The 23,302-nt window shown below is 36.3% G+C and overlaps 1 long non-coding RNA gene across 3 annotated transcripts in view; it reads right to left on the bottom strand.

The window, feature by feature from the left end:
* The window catches only part of LOC111560086, a 673,456-nt gene that overhangs the window by 411,944 nt on the left and 238,210 nt on the right, over positions 1-23,302 (bottom strand). For all 3 annotated transcript variants that reach the window (XR_006597321.1, XR_002741596.2, XR_006597320.1), the window contains exon 5: positions 23,031-23,184. This is a non-coding gene — a long non-coding RNA (uncharacterized LOC111560086). The remainder of the gene's footprint in view (positions 1-23,030; positions 23,185-23,302) is intronic.

Genomic DNA, 23,302 nt, shown 5'->3' with positions numbered 1-23,302 from the left:
AGCTTTGGAAACTGTATTGCTGTAAGCAATTATACATAATTTTTCAAATGTTTACTTTCAGAAAGAGATAAAAATACTTATTTCATTACACTCAGTGCTGTAGGTATTTATCTGTTAACCACAGTTCACTCAAATAATGTCTTTCTTTTACATTCAATAAAATATTCTCCACATAAACATTTTTACAAAGACAATGAAAAAGCAGTTTGTCAAAAGAATAAAGTGATGTTTGAAATTTTTGTCAGTTTTCCCCACAGAAAAATTTCCATTTTAAATGGCCTTTACATATTAAAATGTGAAATTGGGAAGTGATATTTATCTGCATCGTTTAATTTGATTGCACAATAGAATCCTCATATTCACTATCTTACCTTTTACTTTATGTATACTAATACAAAATTAGATAGGGCTGTTTCTTTTGTCTGAGTAATCATAGGCATTATTGCGTCTTTTAACCTAAGGGCACTTCCAAACAATTAGAGAAAGCGTTTCCCTTATGAGAATGATTGTTGGTTTTAAACATTAATCAACAGTAGTGGATTAGCATCATTTTGAATTGTATAGATGACATTAATATTATACTGAGTTTGACAAAACCTTTTTTTAAAGTACGGACCATGGTTGCAAATCTCCCTGACCAGTATTCAGGAGTCTTATTTTTCTTCCATTTTACAGTTTAAATATTTTGTTGTTTTTTTTTTTTTATTGAACAATTGGCTTTTGATCATTTTTTAACTAATTCATGTACTTCAGAAATGATGAAAAAGTTTTAAGAATAAAATGACATTTAAAATTAAAAGCAGGTATGTCTAACCCTTTAAATTATTAAAAAACATTCTGTCAGACAATTATTCATATAAAAACATAAAAGACAGAGAAATATACATTCAAGACTTTGCAATCCAATTGATGAGGAATGAATGGGAGCCATACACACAAAAGAAAAGGCTGGATTCCTTCTTGAACCGAATGAAATGAGGCATCATTCCCTACACACCAGTCACAAAACACCATTCAAGATCGAAGTCTTTCCTCCTTGTTAAATGCATACCTGACAAAACTTACAGCCAGCACTTGACCCAGTAGATCTGTCCCCTCCTGTATCTTCACTGGACCTGTAGAGCCACACTCTCTTAGCTCCTGCCCCTCACTCCTGCTACTCCTTCCTGCTTTTCTCCCGGTCTGCCTATTTCTGAGTCTAAGCCCTGAACTTGGAGCAACCCAAAAACACAGTCCTCAACTTCTGTCCCCTTTTCACCCTTATTGTCTAGAGTTGCTCTGTTCAATATGGTAACACTTGGCATGTGTGGCTTTCTAAATATGAATTTAAATCAAGGCACATTGAATAAAATTAAGAATAGAGCCACTCGGGCTAAAATTGGCTTATACTTGTTTTTCCTTCATCCCCTACATCAAAATAATCAGCACTCCATTTGGAATCTACATCCAAAATATCTCCAGAAGCCTGTCGCTTTTCATCACTTTCAAAACTATCAACATGGTATAAGCTGCCATTATCTCTCTGGTGGATTATTAGAGTAACCTACTAAAGCCACGAGGAACTGTTTCTGTCTTTGTAAGTCCAGTGTTAAGCCATAGGGACCCATAAGGGCAAGCTGGATCATGACAGCCTTCTGCTAAATCCATCCAATGACTTTCAAGGTCCCTTGTGATGGCATTGTACACTTCACTTTACCTGGCTTAAAAATCTCCCTATCATTCACATCTGTCTTCTGTACCTAAATCACAACAAACATGTTTCTGACACAAAGCCTTTATACTCGCTTCTTGCTTTTTCAAGCAATCTGCCATTCTCAACATTATGTCCTAACTAGCTTCTCATCAGTCTCTGCTCAAATATTCCTCTCTGGGACCTGATCACCTTATAAAATATGACCTCTCTCCCTTGAACATCTCACCTTGATTTATATTTTGAATAAAAAAATCCCCTCCCTCTGGGGCACCTAAGTGGTTCAGGTCAGTTAAGCGTCCAACTTCAGCTCAGGTCATGATCTCATGGTTTGTGAGTTCAAGCCCCGCACTGAACTCTAAGCTGACAGCTCAGAGCCTGGATCCTGCTTCAGAATTCTGTGTCTCTGTCTCTCTCTGCCCCTCCCCCACTTGTGATCTCTCTCTCTCTCTCTCTCTCTCTCGCTCTCTCTCTCTCTCTCTCTTTCTCTCTCAAAAATAAACATTAAAAAATATTTTTAAGTCCTCTCCCTCAATACTCTTATACTTTGATAACTTTCCAGATATATTCCCTCATATATCATAATCATATTAATAATCTTAGTTTATAAAAATGCAACCCTTCTATTTCATGATGTATCTTTTTACACTACAAAGGATAGCATGGTTATTCCCATTTGGCAAAGTTTGATCTACATAATCCGTTTTACTAACTTCATGATTGTTTTTAGTATGTATATTTTAGCATAAAATGACACTAAATTTGTTTCTGATTTAGGAGTATTAAAAATATCACTGAAATGAACACTCTTGTATATTTTTCTTCAAAAACTGATCCAATATTTTCCTCATTTCAAATCCTATTAGTAGAATTAGATACGGAAAATTTATATATATTTCAAATCTGGATAAAGAATTACAAAATCCAACCTTCTTAATCTACCTGAAGACACTAAATACAACCTTATGTTTTAAATCATTACCAATCACTGTATGGTTTTTACTTAATGTTTTGAGGCTCAAGGTTTCAAACGATTTGGTTCTTTCTGTTTTGTTTTGTATTGTTTTACTTTCTTACCCGTACTCCTCTGCCTATATTTCTCTTAAGTTACTGGACACTTTTTCATTGCTTTGCATGACTTACATGTACATTTAGGTCTATTAACACTTATTATTACATACACATGCACATATATATATATATATATATATATACATATAGCTATACATATTATGAGTATATACAGACACATGTATAATTTCATTTGTCCTTCAAATGTGTTTATTATATGCGCTGATTTCTGTCCATTCAGAAGTTTGACATGTTAAATAGTCAAATCCATCGTAGTAACTTTAAATTTATAATTTCTGAATTGTATAAGCAATGTGTTTTCTTCAGATATTTACTTAAATGTATTTTTTGCATATGTATGCATTCTAATTTACAAATTACATAAACATAGGCTGTACTTTTTCAAGCTCTCTGGAACTAAATTGCAAGCTGGGGAGTCAACATTGTGTGTTTCTTTCCCTTCTCCCCCTTACCCCAGTAAATAGACCGTTGTTTTGTAAAGGTGTCTTGAATATAAACTAAATCTCTCTACATGCTAGAGCCAGATTCTTGGCTTTCTGGGTTTGTTTGTTTTTGTTTGTTTTTATTTGGTTTTGTTTTGGTTTCCTCTATTTTTTTTTCTCTACCCCCATTTTCAGATTTTTCCTCACTATTCTTAAATGTTTACTTTTCCACTCCAGAGACTCTCAGTTGAGATGAGATGCTGAGGCTAATATAATCCCATGCTGGGTTGATGGAAGACTGAAAATCACACACATTCTTCAGAGTTTCTGATATCATTTTTAGGTATAATTCTCTGAAGTACTCTTGAAATTGTTGATCTGCAGAGGTTTGTTACTTCTTTCTTGAGTAAATTAAAAATTTTAACAATATAAATTCCACACTTTAAAATTTACTAGGAAAGAAGTATTCCCACTTTTTCTAATATTGTGAAAACACTGTCCATGAAAATATTCCACACTTATTGCAAATAGATATAAAGAGTTTCCTCTTTTAAAATTAGGTTTTTAGTAGTTAATTGATTTCTTATTTAATTTCTATTCTAACATTTATGGATTCTATCTTAAGATTCCATTGTGTTTTCTTATTATCTTACTTTTATCAAATTAATTTCTTTTTATCATTGTTGATCATGACATTTAACAGGGGAAGTATTTAATGTATCTACTTGATAAGTAGAAACTAGCCCCCAGGAGGGTGAGGATATTATAATTCTCAGGGAGGTAAAAACAATTTAATAAACATACATCTTATATTTAGAATTCATGAAAAGTTTCATTACATAAAATACAGAAAAGCAAACTCAAAGAAATCTATCTTAGTCACTGAGAGGTATAAACATAGTTCTGTGATTTGCAATTGGATCATTTCACCTGGGACAATGAAGTAAAAAATTGCTTATACTTATCAAAGAGTTGCATACACTTCACCTTTGAGAAGCATTTCAAACCAAAACAATTCCTATTAATATATTTTAGACCATTACCATAACCCTACATGTACATATATTTATATATAACGTATGATGAAGAAATCTAGAAATTAAAAGAATAAATGAGAAATTATTAAAAATTCAGAATACTCCATTATACCAAATTCATTATAATTTTCATCGTGAAAAGTGCCATTGACTACAAAATGGATAGGTTTTATAAAATATGATTAATCAAAATTTTGTGATAACAGTAATAAATAGCCACGTTTCACACACATAAACTCAATTCACACAAACACTACCTTTACACTGAGGACAAATTTAAATAGGAAACAAGAAGCAAAAGTGAGATTAAAACTTAAATTGACAAAATAGACAGGTGAATCATCTACCTTGTTTCTCAACTGAAACATGTAGATACAAAGTGCTAAAACATAAAAACTTTGTTTTTGGGGGGAATATAGTACAATTAAACTAAAGTGAAATATTCTCAACATATATTCTTAGTTCACCTCTCTTCATTCTGCTACTTCTTATACTGGTGCCTCCCTATGTCTGAATACTACATCTTATGATATTTTATTTCTTTTCTGGCTTTGGTTATCTGGTTTTTGTTTGTTTTTGATAACTGCGATTTCATCACTTTATATTTTTGCTCACAAATGCAAAATACCCTGGTTACACATGATGACGTCAATGCAAAGAGTTAAAATATGATGTAAATTTACAATGGCTTTTAAGGAGGAAAATAATTTTTTTTAAATTCCATTGCTGTGTTATGATATTCAATGTAAATAGTTCTAAATATACTTTATAGTCTAGTTGCTTACAGATCTTTAAATTCATCACTAAAGACTCTTATATCACTTTTGCAAAGGGTCATCAAATGAGTGTCCTACTTAAAAAAATTTTTAATGTTTATTTATTTTTGAGAGAGAAAGTGCACGTGCATGTGTGAATGGAAGAGGGGCAGAGAGAGAGGGAGACACAGAATCCAAAGCAGGTTCCAGGCTCTGACCTGTCAGCACAAAACCTGAAACTAGTCTGGAACCCACAAACCGTGAAATCATGACCTGAGCCAAAGTCAAATGCTTAACCTACGGAGCTACCCAGGCGCCCCCAAGTGTCCTACACTTTAAAGTAGTAAGTTAAAAAAGTAGAATGAAAAACTGTATTCTCATTAGAAGGAATCATATGTACAGAATACATGTAAATAAAACAAGGAATGAAGGTGCATGGGAATAAGAAAACAAGTTACTAAAACTATGAAAAGTGAATGGATTGTTCTGTCATTTTTATGACTTCTTTCTACATTATTGTTATCTGTAAAATAACAAAAATTTTTGAAAAAATACTTTTATAATTAAAAGCCCATAAGATGTGGGCTTTGGGTTTTTGCTTCTGTGACCTTCCTGATTACACTTCCAAATCTATTTACAGCATTTGCACTACTGTGAACAGTAGTGCACACATGTGCGCGCGCGCACACACACACACACACACACACACACACACACTAAACATAACCATGACTCACACCAGAAGAAACCACTGCAAGTAACAGCTACCATGTTTCCTCAAACTCACTTCCATGTACACCAACGTACACAGAAGAATTCTGAAAACAACAAAATAACAACAACATCATATTGTTAGTTCAGATACTCATTATGCCTCTTTTATGGTCCAGATGTATTTTGAGCTGATGCATACCTAATTAAACCTACACGAGATTTCATTAAGACCATTGCAATTCATCCCATTCTCCTCGTTTTACATCCGTCCATAGGATCAAAATAATAGCCTGGTGGCAATTTTGTACTGACAGGGAAGATATCTGTGTATTTATGTACGTATTCCAATGTAAGTACTGAATGTGTTGCACAATTCTCTGTCTGGAGACTGTTACATGGGTATCATGTGTAAACCTTGAATTACTATCAAATGTTTTAATCTTTTATATAAGTATCGTATAAACACTACAACCAAGGCAAAAGCAATATGGATAATGTAGGCCTGTTTCTTGTAAAAAAAAAAGCCATTTCTCTTATTCCTGTAAGCCTCCTTACCCTAATGAACACGTTTATTTTATTAATAGTGTCATTGTTTTGTCGTAGTTATGTTATGCTAAGTCAAATATCAAGAATGCAACTTTAAATAAAACCTACTTCACAATATCAGATCCTACTTTACACCTAAAAGTTTGCTCAAGACAAACTTTTATTGAAGAGAAAAACCCTGTCAGGAGTAATTCATTTTATAATGATTTATCTCTTGTCATGATTTTCATTTCTTCCAAGTAATGTTTATACTTCCTCTATCCCAAAGGACATTCTTCAGACATAGAAACAGGATGTGACTCTATAGTGAAATACTTCAGAATGCCTTTCATGCATTTACAAAGTTAACTACAGAGGGAAACGTGATCACACAATCAGTGATATCAAGCTGTACCCATTCATTATTATAGACACATTTACAACAACCTCGGCAAAGCTGTAATAGCTTCAGGACGTTCATACCAGATGAAAAGGTTTCAACTGCAAAATTGTGGGTTTCATTTGGAATATCACAGATGGTAAACACACAGATACATTACCACATTTCCTCAATTCTCAGATACCAATATTTCTTCACATTTTAACATTTCCTAGATTTGGATGCATCCTCCAATGGATTTCAAAAGAATCCTGCCAGCCATTTCTGTCCCCTCCCCAGGAGAGCTGATGTTAAATCGATGGTACCTTTACAGATATTGGTATCTTAGAAATGAGGAAACAGCATAAGCTGTGCTTTCATAATGGCTGATGTTAGCAATAGTGCCAGGCACTGTATTATTTTTACTACTACTAATTATTTTATTTTCTTGAATGTGTCCATTTTAAGGATAGGTCAGACATTTCCAACATAGGTTTAGAATAATTTCTAATTTCATTAAGAATAATCTTTTAAAACCCTACCTCTTTTCTTTTTTTTTTCTTTTTTAAATTTTTTAACATTTATTCATTTTTGAAAGACCAAGAGAGTGAAACAGAGAACAAGTAGGGGGGGCAGAGAGGGAGACACAGAATCTGAAGCAGGCTCCAGGCTCCGGGCTGTCAGCACAGAGCCCATCGCGGGGTTCAAACCCATGAACTGCAAGTTGGACGCTTAACCAACTGAGCCACCCAAGCACCCCAAAATCCCACCTCTTCTCTGAACTATAACTAATGAAAGATTATCAAATATTATCTTCATGCAAAGTATAAAAATAAGAATTAATAAGTTTTGCATAACAAAGTGATGTAAGAGGGTAGTTTACAAAGAACTCAAAACCTACACATAAATTAGTTTTAATGGTCTGAATTCAAAGCTAGTAATATGACTTGTTTTTATTCTCAAAATTGGATGTGGTATTAAAACATAAATATTAGTTTAGTAATACCTTAAATACGACTTATAATGTCAAATATATCACACGCACCATCAAACCCACTGCACTAAAAAAAAAAAAAAAAGTATAATATCAATAATGTCAGTTCAGTGTTAGAATTAATTTAAAAGAATAATCATGCACAGCAAAGGAAATCATCAAGATAACAATAACAACAACTTACTGGATGGGAAAAGATATCTGCAAATGATATATCCGATAAGGAGTTCTACAACTCAACACCAAAAATGAAAACAAATAGAGACACTTGGCGATTCAAACAGTAAGCCTCTGACTCTTGATTTCAGCTCAGGTCATGATCTTGTGGTTGTTGGATTGAGCCATGCATCAGCCTTCATGCTGAATGTAGAGGCTGCTTGGGATATTCATATTCTCTCTCTCTCTCTCTCTCTCTCTCTCTCTCTCTCTCTATATATATATATATATATATATATATATACATACATATATATATATATATATATATATATATATATATATCTCCCTATCTCCCTCTGCTCCTCCCCCTGTGACATGCACATGCTGTCTCTCTAAAATAAAATAAAAATAAAACGAAACAATCTAATTAAATAGGCAGAGGAACTAAAGAGTCATTTTTTCCAAAGAGGAGAGGTAACCAAGAGGCACATGAAAAGATGCTCAACATCACTAATTATTAGGGAAATGCAAATCAAAACCATAATAGGATACTACCTCATACCTGTCAGAATGGCTAAAATCAAAAAGACAAGAAACAAGTGTTGGCAAGGATATGGAGAAAAAGAAACTCTCATGCACTGTAGGAATGTAAATTGGTACATCCACTGTGGGAAACAGTATGGAGATTTCTAAGAAAATTAAAAAAATAAATACCATATAATCCAATAATTCTAGCACTGGGTATTTACTCAAGGAAAATGAAAACATTAACTTGAAAAGATATGTGCCCCCATGTTTACTGCAGGATATTAATAACAGCCAAGACACCGGGGCATCATGTCCTCAATAGATGGATGTGCATCAATATATGAATGGATGAAGAAAATGTGACATACACGTATACACACACACACACACACACACACACACACACGCAAAACACTGGACTATTACACAGCCATAAAAAGATGAGACTGTTCTACTTGAGACAACATGGATGGACCTAGAGGGTATTATGCTAAGTGAAATAAGTCAGCCTGAAAAAGACAAAAACCATACGATTCCACTCATAAATGGAATCTAACAAAAAATGAATACACAGAAACACAATAAGAACTATAAAACCAGAGAACAAACAATGGTTGCCAGAGGGGAGGGGGTGGGGAGTTGGACAAAATGGGTAAAGGGGAAAGGGATATACAGGCCTCCAGCTACGGAGGGATAAGCCACAGGAATAAAAAGGACACCATAAGGAATACAGTCAATGATACTGTACCAGAGATGTAATGGGACAGATGGTGACTATACTTGCTGTGAACATAGCATAATGTATAAACTTGTCAGATACTAAGTTGCATATCTGAAACTAATGTAACATTGCCTATAAAGTATAGTCAAATTAAAAATCAATCAATCAATAACCAAAGGAAAGAGAGCCTGAAGTGTAATTGAAAGACATGGAAAATATGCATAGTTGAATCAATATGGGATACCACCTATCACTTTTTAAAAAGTAAACCAACCAAAACTTCACTGAACTAGCTATAATCTTATTCAGCAACTATTACTAAAACAGTTGTTCATTTAAAATGCTTTTGTTCTTTATTGCCATTTAAGGACTTACTTAAAATGCATCAACACGGCTAACCAACAATTTGAATGGGCCACTTGCGGTGGATCACAGTTAATTTGTAAGTTGTTAGCAAATGCCATTTCTTTTTCTCTATGTGGGCATTAGAAGCACGTGGGCAGAAAGTGTCCTCAGTGAGCCAAGTTTTCTATAGGCTATGATGAATTTGCAAATTTGAAACATCGAAACTAACTTAAAATCTCATAAAATTAATAGCAGAGTTTTAAGACACTACTTTCAAATGTTCCATACCACATATTCAGTAAACATAACTACTGCTTTTCAAATTTTGGGTACAGTAAAATCATTGTGGCCCCAAGGTCAACCATGAGAAGACTGTACTCCAACCCAGCCTCCTTCTTGCTCTAATTGTTGTGGAAATACATGCAGTAAAATTCTGCTTTCCACTAGCACCTTTTGGATCTTCTACCATTGTTGTTTTCCAAATAATAGCTGTGTGAGATCACAGCTGAACCTTCAAACTCAGGGAAAATTTCTGCTTCCCTTCCTGCCATGGACAGAAATTGAATGGTAACTTCTGCCATGAATATATTGTATCATGCCTCTTTCTGTAGCAGTGGAAACACACAACATGTCAGAGATGGAAATGAAAACAAGATTTCCTGTCTCCACATCCTGCAGGCTGACTTACATTTTTTCTCTTTCCATAAATTCTAGCACTTTCTGGAAGATATGAGGATAATTCTTTTAAGCAAGAAACTATTAAAAAACAAGTCTCAAAATGTGTAAAAAAGTACTTAGGTATCATTTTCAAAGGAGTTCACACAATCTATCCAAGGATTGTGCGGTGGCAATAAATGACAGAATATGAATCTTTCTGACTTGAATGGGAGTAAAATGGAAGCCACATTAAAGTTAGAAAGAAATGATCCCATTTCAGAATATAGAGACCAGTACTAGAAAAGTTTCCTAACACAAAAGAAAATAAAATAACAAAATAAAATAAAATAAAGTAACAAAGCAAAGTAGTGATGGCAGGGAGAAACCGAATATTGTAAGGGAATAAAACAAAAGATATGTGCGTCTGCAATTACATTTGCAAAACAAATAATGGGGTAAATCCCATAGAATAATAGTTTATTTTTATAACCAACAGATGTTTGTTCAACGCTACGACATTCAAATTATGAATATAGGGACTAGTTAAGCGACTAGTTGCTTACAATGAAATATAAGGCATAGTTCTCAAGTATTTACCCTCTTGGGAAGGTAAAGAAAAGCATAATATGTACATAGGTAAGTCCAACATGAAGCATTTTCTAGAGACTAAGTTTTAAAATTGTATTTGTTTACATTGGGAGCAAACAAAAACTCAGCTAAAAAAATCTTTATAGTTACACTAGGTCTACGTAATTCTCAAACATACAACAAATTTTCCTCAAAATTGAGGAATCGATTTTTCACTCGTAATCGAGGTCAGTCTTCATTATTTTCTTTTCAGCACTTCTGAAATCTTTCCTTCTTTCCTGCCCTGTTTAAAACCCTGATAAAATAATGCTTTTCAGGAACTGGGCCACTGACTTCGATTATGTTTTCAGCAACACCAAAACTGTCCAAGATGTGTTTGGGCCTTTGAACTCCCCAATGTGAAGTCACTAACGATGTGTTCCTGTGGAGTGTTTCTACATCTTCTTGTGAAACTAACCCCTGATATATGAATTAAGTTTATTTGCAAGTATCAGACATTATTAAATTCATCATATACCCTGCTTTGATTTTATCCGATTCCTATCTTGCAGCAAGTTACAAATGATAGCCAATTTCAACAGCAACCAAACAATGACATCCACATTTTTAACTATTACTGCTAGCACAGATCCAGTACAATTCGGACCTCGTAGGATTGGAAGTAGAATGAAACGAAGAAGAAATACAATCACTTCGGAGATAACGGGGGATGACACATGGCACAAGCCACATGCTCACGATCAGAGTCGGAAAGCCAGTTGCATGTTTACGAATCCTAGAAATTTGAGAGCAAGAAAAGGACCACGGCAGGCACCTGAGAAATCCTGAGATGATACGGCAAATCTATTGACAGAGGAAACAACCTACAGGGCCACCTTTCTCACACAAATACAAGTACTTGCTGCTCTCTGCTAGCACAGGAAGGGAGCACTGGTGCTCCCAGCAACAGTCTTTTAGAGGGGTCACAGTGGAAAGGAAGAAACTGCTGGGAACGGAACCTGGTGCTTTTCTTTCCTTGCAGCCAGGGACAATAGGTTGAGGGAGGTGGCCACGGTATGAAAGCATTTCAAGTGATAGCGCTCTTGATCAGTGTCTTTATTTGACTCTATCAGGAGTAACTTTACAGATACACATAAATCAGAGTACGCCAGGGACCCCTTGTTCGCCAGGCATGTTGGGAGCTCCCTGGGTGGCACACTGTGCAGTATTGGCTCCAACTCCGACGGCCTCCATCTGATAGAGAGATTTATTTCCTGACAGCTGACAGAGTGCCCTGCGATATCTGACGATCCCTGGTGTGGCAGCAACAGTAGCTTCAGGATGAAGTTCTCTGAACTCTCTGAAGCTCCGAGTCTTGCTTTTACTTAAAAATGACTATTTCGGTACTTTGAAAGATCTAAGGGGCTTATGCTCTCATCTTTTAGAAATTCAAACCACTCCTCTTTCCCTTTAAGCATAAAACTTCCCTCATAGCTGTGTTCCTTATGTCTCTTTCACCTGCGGTTTTTCTTTTGTGTTAGATTCTGTCACACGGAAATAAAGCTGATGTCAAACCCAGGCAGTCCCAGGCAGGACTATAATTTGACAGTGATCTTCCAGTGCGGTCTGAATGACCTCCTGAAAACCTGGACTAGACTGCTTTGAGCAATGAATTCTTAGTCAATAGCTTACGTAAAGATATGATAAAACATCCGTAAGAACTACCTTGCCCCATCCCTTAATTATTAACAGATATGCTAAAAGATTGATGTGATTTCTTAAATCATTTTTAAAATACAATGCACTTAATAACACACTTCTATTTTTTTTTAATCTAAATTAACCTAATTGTACTGCGTGATACACCCAAATTTTATTGGCCATTACTTTAGTGGAATTAGAAACAGTCATGGTCACATTACTTCACTGAGAAAGCTTTTATATAAATCACTTGCAGATTTTATTGTTATTTTCAAATCTTTACTTCCCTAGAAATACAGTTGATAATAAACCCAGAAGCGAATGTCATCTTTCCTAGTCATTTTTAACTATAATATTTTATTATTATAATGATTACATTACAACATCTTTTGATTGCATTAAAATCGCATTTTAAAGATATTTGTATTCCTTTTCTGAAAGAAAAATAATAGCAGAGAGATATATTAGTGCTTTAAGCAGGAACATGAAATTGTAGGTTTAAAATATTATTTGAAGGGTCTCCTAACTGCTCTCACAGGGTGAGAATGCCAGGGCCCAGAGAACAGCAGGGATTACCCTGTTCCATGCTGGATTTTAGTATACCCACCCAGATTTCAATCCTGGTCTACAGATCAGACCTTTTTTTCTCTTAAATATTTCATCTACAAAAGAGGCCTATATTTTCTAAGTTTACAACTACACTATCATGTATTTCCAACATCTCATTAGTGTTAGGTGGGCAGACCCCCTATCCTGCAGTTTACTTGAGAGAAAACCAAACGTAAGCAATGTCCTACTCCAGACGGATACTACTGATGCTGGTCAAATCCATGAAACCAGGATTCCTGGGCTTGGTCCGCTCTTTCCCATCTTTGCATGTGATTTCGTTTTCTTCCAGATGAGTTCTGCCCAGAATTGGCTTGTACTGGATGTTTGTATTCTGGACCACAGATTATAATAGTCATTTTGGTGATGTTTTACTGTTAGCTTCTTCATACCCATATAAAATAGAACCATTAACAGACAAAATAACACACATATTCGTTCCACTTTCTGATGAAAATAATGAAGTGGGCCTATTTCTGCGTCCTCCTGTCTCTTGTTTGGAGTGTTATACCAGCCAATTCATAGGTAACGCTTTGGAGATTGCTCTCCAGTCAATAATACTTTTACTCTCATCCACCACCCAGGGTTGTTTCGCCTTATGTGACAGCAGATCACACAGTCATGATAAAAATCTTCAGTAGTGCCTACTGTCTTACGGTAGAGAGAAGGTTTCTATTCAGGAAGAAAGGAAGGAAGGGAGGGATGGAGGGAGGAAGGAGGGCAAGGGCGGAGGGAGGAAGGAAGGAACGGAGGGAGGGAAGAAATGATGACATTGAGTAGAGAAGTAGAAAGGGATCTGTTACCCTGTTGACCAGAAATAGTAGAGTTGGACACTGAACATGGGTGCACATACAAATGAGATGAAGATCCCAACTCATATCCTGTGCATCAGTATTTCTTAATCAGCTAGAACCTTGACTCTGAGAGTCTTACACAAAGGAGTAAGTCCATGTCCTAAAATGAAAATAATCTTGAACTTCAAGTTTTTGCTTATTTCTTTTTATTGCATGTAGAAAGCCATTTCCTCACATGGACACAATTCATAATATAATCTTCATAAACAATCATGTCTTTCTCTTTTCATTTTTTGATAAAAATAATTGCTGGTTCCTAAAAAGACAACGATTCTAAATTTTCCAAGGAGGTAAAACGAAAGAAAAACCCCACAGATTTTATTTCAGCAAAAGTAGATTTCTGTGAGATTTTGCAGTCTGTTTTCCTGAAAAAGCTGAAATGTTCATGTCTTAGACTTAGTCTTGATAATACATATGCCACTCCTGTTCTTCATACATTTAATACTTTTTATTCCAAAAGTACATATCTACATAACTTTTTCCCCAAATCTCACTCCGCAGAGACCATCATTATTACCGTTTTGGTTTATCCTGACAATTTGTCCCTAAAAAGTGATAAACCTACATGAGCATACTTACTTACACACAGTTATATTTGGTGTGTTTTTTTGTTTGTTTAATAAAAAAAAATTAACGTTTATTTATTTTTGACAGAGAGAGACAGAGCACGAGCCAGGAAGAGGGCAGAAAGAGAGGGAGAGAGAATCCGAAGCAGGCTCCAGACTCTGAGCTGTCAGTACAGAGCCTGACACAGGGCTCGAACCCACAAACTGTGAGATCATGACCCAAGACAAAGTCAGATGCCCAACTGACTGAGCCACCCAGGCACCCCGTTTAATTTTTTTAAAGTATTCTCCACACTCAACATGGGGCTCATGCTAATGACACTGAGATTAAGAGCTGCATACTCTACTGATGGGAGCCAGCCAGTTGCCCCTATAGTTGGTGTTTTAAAATAAAACTGGAATCATCTTCTTCAACAACACTGTAACATCAGTTTTTTTACCAATATCATCTGATCATTTTTTACTTTTCATGTTGGTATGTAAGAGAACAACCTGATTATAAAATCAAGGTAATAAAAAATAGAAACAAAAACAAAACCCACAAGCCTGGCGTTTCCATCGGTCACACTGCTGGAGGACAGTCCCCTGGAAAAGGACGACAGAGCTGCTAATCTGAAGCCAGACCCATTATATTCTTTGTCCTCAATTCAAGAAGCTTATCTTCAGCAAGGCCTTCCTCAACTGTCCCTATCTGTGTCAGTAAGAAAGGATTATGAATTCAGATTTCTTATTTAAGGTCATCTAAGAATTTATACTCTGAATTATTTGCACTGTTTTATGGTGTTTGCAGAGCCTGCCAGATGATAAATGTATAAGTCTTTACCGACTTTGATCCTAGCCTACATGAGGCTTCACTTTTCAAGCACTGGGAAATCTGAACTGATATCTGTCTCTAATCTCTCTTGGCAATGGCAATTTGGCTAAAGGAGCTCATATTTGTGTTCAGCATCACTACCGTGATGACCCCACAGCCCTAAATAAAGGCGATTTTTCCTTTTCAGCCAAATGATCCAGGCATTATTCAGGCCAAGTTAATTCTCCCTATATTAGCCTGAGAATTATACTGTATTTTTTATTCTAAGAAATTAATTTTGCCTGAATTTTAACCAGGTGCTTGAAGACGTTTCCTTGAAAGCCTTAAATATTCTATTACACTTTCATTTCTTAGCAGAACTCTTAAGAAGGTCCTGACATTCTGTACATTGACAAATTTCAGGGCAGGCAAAAAAAAAAAAATAACACTTTTAAGAATTTTTGTCAGAATCCCCGATGACAAAGCGTCTCATGAAAAATCATGATTCAGAGTTGAGGCTTCCTTCTTTACCAAATACCCCAAATCAGATAATCTATCAAGCTTGTGATGGTTTTCCACTCACTGCAGAGCACAAACTGAGATCTTTCTTTCAAATATTGTTTTCACCAGTAAAGTAACATTTCTATAGTTTTAAAAATCTATGATCCTCAAAGTTTTCAAAAAAGGCTTGTCCCAAATTATTTTTCATTGACCGTGCCAGTATGCACATAACTGATAGATGTCATTAGTTCTTTCATTTATTTGTTGAAAGAAAATTATGCAGCTTTCATTTCTCTTTGATATTCAAAATATTAAATGAAGTGTCATTGATCTGGGATGAATGGTATATTTAAAGAAGGCTTTTTCCCCCCAAACTTTATCTGTTTCATCCCCTGGGGTCGGGGAGCTAAATTATTTCCAGGGCAACAAGACACCAAGGTATCTCAAATTGCTTGTGATTAAAAAAAAAAAAAAAGTTAATGCAAGAAGCAACTTAGCTTAATACACAATGATATGTATTTTGCTTTGGAAAATCCACAAATCGAAACAATAAGGTTCTAATCACTTTAGATCAGGTCTTTTTCTCAATAGAAGGTGCATACCTTTCAATGCACTTTTTAATTAGAGATTTTTGTTTTGAGATAATTAAAGATTCACATGGAATTATAGGAAATAATACAGAGATACACTCTGTACCTTTACTCTGTTCACACCAATGGGAACATTTTGCAAAACGATGGTACTATTATCACAACCAGGACAGTAACATTGATACAGTCAAGATACAGAAGATACAGAACAGTTTCACGACAAGGATCCCTGATGTTACCTCTTATTACAAAATCCATTCCCTGCCCCACCCCTCATTCCTGAGCTCTGGCAATCACAAATTCGTTCTCCATGTCTATAAGTTTGCCAAGTCAAAAAAGTTTTGTATACAATGGAATCACATAGTATGTAACTATTTGGAATCTTTTTTTTTTTTTTTTTATCTAGTGAAATCCATGCAGATTCAGCCAAGTTTTTGTGTGATAATATTTTGTTGTTGTTGTTTTAATATCGCCAATTAGTATTCCAGGGTATGATTAGACTACAGTTTATTTAGGCTTTCACCTATTAAAGGACATCTCGGCCATTTCCAGCTTGCAGCTATTACAAATAAAGCTGCTGTGAATAAGGGCCCTCCTTTAGTTTTGCTGAATAATATTCCTTTGATGTTACCTTTCCATGAAAAGATTATGCAGCTTTGGTATCCTACGTCACAGTGATGAAAATAATACCACAGATTTATGGCACAAAATATTTAAGTTATAAGCCAGGAACACTGAATTTCCCAGACTGAAACAGAAAAGAACTATATTAAAAGGTTTTAAAGGGCAGGGACAAGCAATGGAAGGCAATATCCAGGATCAGAGCAAAAATCTAACAGAAGAAATACGACAAAAACAATCCTACTAGCAGCCCGATCGCAGTGGACTTCGCATCTGACATTGCAGCCCATGGGGCTCTAAACCACTGGACAGCGGTGATGATGCCATATCTGTTCTTACAAATTAGCCATACTGTTGACCCTGACGTAACTGCCGAAAATGACTCCCTTGTTATCATGCACACAACTGTATATAGTCTAAATATCCTGTCAGCCCCCGACATCAGGAATGCCACAGGAAATACTGTCCTGAATTTATGGTAACTTTTTTTCTGATTCACAATTGAATTGATGGCTATAAATTTAGGTTCACTTTACTGAAAAGGTCTCCACAGATTAAACAGAAACACTGACGATATTATATGAAAATGCAATTATCGCATAAAACCAATTTCATTCTAGAATAACAACAACAAATAAGAGTTGGGAAAAATAATAATTGTGAAGAAATTGGAAGCCTCATAGATGCTGGAGTAAATGGAAAATGATCTTCCTGCTTTGGAAAACAGTCTGGCAGTTCCCCAAACACTTAAAGAATTTCCACATGACCTGGGAATTCTACACCAGGCTACATACTCAAGAAAACGAAAACATGCATCTACACAAAACTTGTACGTGAATGTTCATAGCAGAATTATTCAGAAGAGTCAAAAAAGAGAAACAACCCAAACATCAATCAACTGAGAAATGACTGTGGCATATCCACGCAGTGGAATATTATTCAGCAAAAACAAAACAAAAGAAAATAAGACAAAGAAGTGCTGATTCATGCTACAACACAGATGCACCTCAAAAACGTTACGCTGAATGAAATGAGTTCATCACAAAGGACCACATATTCTACGATTCTATTTATATGAAATGTCCAGAATAGGCAAATCTACAGAAAACAAGGTGAATTCGTGTTTTCCCCTGGCTGGGGTGAAGAGGGTACAGATGGGAAGTGAAATTAGATTAGGGGGGATATTTGCACTATCCTTAAATCTACTCAAAATCTCTGATTAGTATCTTTTGAATAGGTAAATGTTAGAAGCACCTGTGTGGCTCAGTCGGTTGAGTATCCAACTCTTGGTTTTGGCTCAGGTCATGATCCCAGGGGCATGAGATCGAGCCCCACATTAGGCTCCGCACTCAGCATACAGCCTGCTTGGGATTCTCTTTCTCCCTCTCTCTGCCTCTCTCCCACTGGCCCTTCCCCATTCTCTCCCTCTCTTTCTAAAATAAAAATAAATTAATTAAAAAATAACAAATGTGTGAATTTTAGGTTTAGATTCCCTTTCCTTGTACCATTTCAAGACCTTCCCCACCAAGTATCTGTACTGCCTTCCTATTTAAAGAATCATGACTGGCCTATTCCCACTGTCTCCACATGCAGACCTCCCAAGAATTTCTCAAAACTGACGCAATCTGGTTTCTTTTTTCCGACCCTATCATTCTATTGAAACCCTTTTACTACTTCCAAATTGACAAATCACTTCCTTTTCTTTATACGTCTTCCCTATTTAACACGTTAGTCCTTCATTTCTTTATCAGCTCCTATGGCTTCTTCAACAACATTCACTCCCTTCTTCCAGCCCTCAGATTAATTATACCACAGCATACAGTAAGTTTTCTCTCCTCATATCTTTGTCTTCAGTGCAGATGTTTCCAAGGGTTTATTCCTAGTTTTCCTCTCTCCTGTCATCCTATCTTCCTAGTTGATCTCATTCATATCAGGTCTTCAACCTGCACTGCCTAATATATTAACCCACTCATAAATCTGTGTGCCTGCCAAGCAAAATAACAAGTAGTAATGAAAACTGTGGCCACACCCACAAATACACCTGCTAGGTAATGTTCTACATGTGTTTTACAGATTATAATATCCAATTATCATGGGAACACTATGTGGTATTGTAACTTTGTCCATTTGATCGATGAACACACTAAAGTTTAGAGAAATTAAATCATTTATCCAGGGTTGTACAGATTTTAAGTGTTCAGGTTGGGACTTAAAGCCGGTCATTGTCTTTGGAGCCACATCTAAACTGTGTTCCAGACTCCAAACCTATATGTTAAATGGTTTAGTGAGTATATCAGTGTTCCTCAGGGGCTTAAAACTAAAAACAACATAGAAAATAGATTTCCCTAAAAATCTGTTCTTCCTGTTAAATTCCTTAATGGCATACAATCCTCTTAGGCATCTTACCAAGAATCGTGGGTTTTATTTTAAATTCCTACATCTGCCTCAGGCCCTACATCTAAGCAATCCATAATTCCAAGTGATTTCACCTGCTAAATATGTATTCCATGTCTAGTGTTCTCCATGTGTAATCCTTGTTTCTTGTTTCAAGATCCTGATCACCTCTTCACCGGAATATTGCCAGGTTTCCTAAGGATTTCTTCCTCGACCCAATCTTTCATAGACCCGTGGTCAATGTATAATTTTATTGAAATACTTACCTGACACTGTGGTTACCCACAGGATTTAGTCAAACGTCTGTGCACTGCACACATCTGTGTCCGCCCACTCTCTTTCAGACTCTGTGTTCTAACTAGTTTGAAGTGCTTGCATTTTCCAGAAAGAACTATCTTTTTTTTTTTTTTTTCTCAGCCTCAGTTTTGCACTCCTGGTCCTTCCAGACTTAGTTTAACGCCATCTCCTGCAGAAAGCTTTTTCTGACCACAGAGCGCTCTGATTAACCCTCACCCCCATGGCGCTCCTTTTCCATCCAAGAATTCTTTCATCTTGGAGACGCAGCATGAGCTTTGAAGCCACATATTCCTGCCCTGGGAACCCATTTTCTATATGTGAGATCTCAAAGAACGAACTTAAATCATCTGATTTCCAGGTTTCCCATCTATAAAATGATTGCACTCATACCTACATCGAAATGCTGTGGTGAGGATCCCATTGATATAAATAGTCCTTGACATAGTTTGAGTTCAGAAATACTAGATATTGCTTTAGTCTCCTAACAAACTGGGGTATTCGTTTTATATCTCCTCACTACTATGATCATAACCTAACTCTTTTCAATTCTCCGGTTCATTGCATAATAAGTATTTAGTGATTTTTTGATGTCAAAATGATGTTTCAATATGAACGGCCTCAAGTTTCAGATATTGATAAATATATATTTATAATATAAATATCTATCATTATCAAAAATGTTAATGTATGCTTTTTATTATGGCCTGTTTTATTATAATCATATATATTTATTTTTAAAATGCTACAATTTGAAATATAAAATTTTTAGCCATAAGTGATGCACAGAAGCCAGCCAAACTAAGGTTTGTTCCAAGCAGAAAGAAATACCCCAGTAGAACAGGCACAAATACCAAAGGGTAGAATAATTAGGTGGATCTGCGGAACATGAAGAAAGCCAGTGAGGCAGAAGATTGAATCATGGAGGGCATGTGGCCAGCTGGAGCAAGTCTGGAGGTATGGGGCTGGAGGAAGACTCTGGGTTTAGTTAAAGAGTAATGAGAGTTCCAGGAGGACCAGAGCTAAACACCAAACGTCTTTTTCCTCGGTGGAGAATGTGCTGTAAAAGGAGAGTAGGAGCAAAAACTGAGACAACATGTCATGGCAATGGTCGCCAGAAGAAACAGTGAAGAAAGTAAACATCCTTAGTGATAATACATAGCTTTTTTTTTTTTTTTACATCCCACTGGACTCAATTTGCTGCATTGTTCCTCACAATATTGAAATTTCTCTTCGTTACTTAACCTGCCAACCCATATTTAATGAGCGGCTACTCTGTGTCAGGCACTGCTTCAGGTACTAAAGACACAGCAACGTAAAGAGACAAAACCAAGTCATCTTATGGAACTTTCATTCCAGTGGGGGTCAGAACCGGGGGACAAACAGAGAACCAAATAAATAAGGGAGATAAGTAACGTGTTTGAGAGTGACAAATTGCAGGAAAAAGAAAAGCAAAGGCCACAATGGGCGAAGCCTTGGAATTTGCGTAATCTGAAATGGGAAGTCCTCACTGAGAAGGCGACTTTTGAATCAGGACTTGACTGATGGTGACACTAAGATATCTTGAGGAAGAACATGATAGCTTAGCAAATTCAAATAAAAACTACAAAGCATTAGTCTGGGTCTCTATAGGTGATTGTTTAGGGTAATCATGTGAGTTCCCCTGATAGTCCCTGAACTTGCCATTCTACCTGTGGCTGGAAAGCTTATAGTAGGGAAACTGGGAAGCCCCAGTTCATACTTCAAAACACTCCCAACTAATGCTTAATCTCTTGAACCAATGCTTGTGTTCTTTCCACAAATCCACCCTGCCTTTCTACCACTTTAAGAAGAAGCTATAAGTAATACAATGTCAGCAGTGCAATTATCAGTTAATTTGGACTCCTTTTGAAATACTAGAATGTAAATGCCCATCTTCCAAGAACTTTAGCAAAGCAACTGATACACAGAAAAGACTAGTGTGTGTTCCATGTGTTCAGTCTTAGAGATTAGAGGGAGATAAACTGTAAGAGACTCTTAAACACAGAGAACAATCTGAGGGTTGCTGGCGGGGTGTTGGATGGGGGATGGGCTAGATGGGCAGGGTATTGAGGAGGGCACTTGTTGGGATGAGCACTGAGTGTTATGTGTACACTAAATTCTATTCCTAAAATCATTATTATGCTAGATGTTTACTAACTTGGATTTAAATTTAAAAAAAAATAAAGAAAAAGGAAATACTTTGAGATGTTGGTGGAACCATACATGTGAAGGCAGGCAAAACCAAGAGAAAATAACCCTTTGGAACACACCCCATGAATAGGTCCATTCTCTTTGGTCATCTGTCCATTGTCTGTTTTCCTTGCTGGTCGTGACTATTGCTTTACAGGGTATTGGTTAGGTGTCACTGAGAATTATGGTTTCTGCCCAGCATCCGGATTATTAAAGCAGGTGCCAGAATTTTCAGCCTTATTCTTGCATGCTTCCCAAACAAAGAAGATCCTATGGATTTCTAGATCTCTTCTGCTCTTGGTGTGTTGATGTTACCACTGATCATATGAATCATCAATGCCTTTAGATAAGTTATTTACATAGCAGCTTTTAGACAAGTTTTTGAGAAATAATCTTGTGATGGTTAATTTTACATATCAACTTAACTGGGCTAAGGGATGGTCAGATAGCTGGTAGCATGTTGCCCTGAGGTGTGTCTGTAAAGGTGTTTCTTGGACAGATTTGAATTTGATTCAGTAGACTGAGTAAAGAGACCTACCCTAACTAATGTGGGTGGGCATCCTTCAATCTCCTGAGAGTCCTCACAGAACACAAAAGCAGAGAAAAGATAAAGTCTCTCTCTTCAGTACAGCTGGGTTGTCCACCTTCTCCTGCCCTATGACACTGGAGCTCCTGATTCTTGGGCATTCAGACTCTGGGACTTTTATCAGTGATTCTCTGGTTCTCATTAGACCACTTGCTTTCCTGGTTCTCAACCTTGCTGATGGTGGATCATGGGACTTGGCATCCATAATTACATAGGCCAGTTCCTATGATAAACTTCCTCTTATACATGTGTAATTGATTCTGCTACCCTGAAGAACCCCAACTAAAACAAATATTTTCTGTCCTCTTTATAGAATCTTATTTCAGAGACATCTGTATAGTGATGTTACTTGCATAGTAATATTTCAGCAAGTTTGTCAAAGTCTAATTTTAGTTTTTTTACATACAGATCTCGTGTTTTCTGGGAACCTCAGGTCTAATAGCTCAGGAAATACAGTAGTGCCCCCTTATCCTCAGAGGATTCCTTTCCAGACCCCCAGTGGATGCCTGAAACTGAGGAGAGTACCCAATTCTATGTATACTACGTCTTTGCCCATATGTACATGTCTATGATAAAGTTTAATCCATCAGTTACACACAGTAAAAGCTTAACAGTAGCTAGTAACAGAACAGTTATAACAATACACTGTAATACAAAGACTGTATGCTGTAACAAAAGTTATGTGAATGTGGCCTCTCTTTCAAAATACCTTATTATCTAGTACTCACCCTCATCTTCTTGTGGTGAAGGGAGATGATAAAATGGCTGTGTGATGAGATGAAGTGCAGCGAATGATACAGGCATTATGAGGTAGCATCAGGTTACTAGTGACTTGACAATTTGTTAGAAGCAGGGTCACCTGCTCCCAGATCACAGTAGACCCTGGGTAAAGGACACCACAAAAAGTGAAAACAGGCAGAAGGGAGGGGAAGTGTACTGAAAATGCAATTGCCAGTGGCCATGCTGCCCTGAGAATTCTACCTTCCTACAGAAACCAAGA

This window comes from Felis catus, chromosome B1 (genome assembly GCF_018350175.1).
Source record: "Felis catus isolate Fca126 chromosome B1, F.catus_Fca126_mat1.0, whole genome shotgun sequence".
Taxonomy (NCBI): Eukaryota; Metazoa; Chordata; class Mammalia; order Carnivora; family Felidae; genus Felis; species Felis catus.
This window is presented reverse-complemented; position numbering and strand designations above follow the sequence as displayed.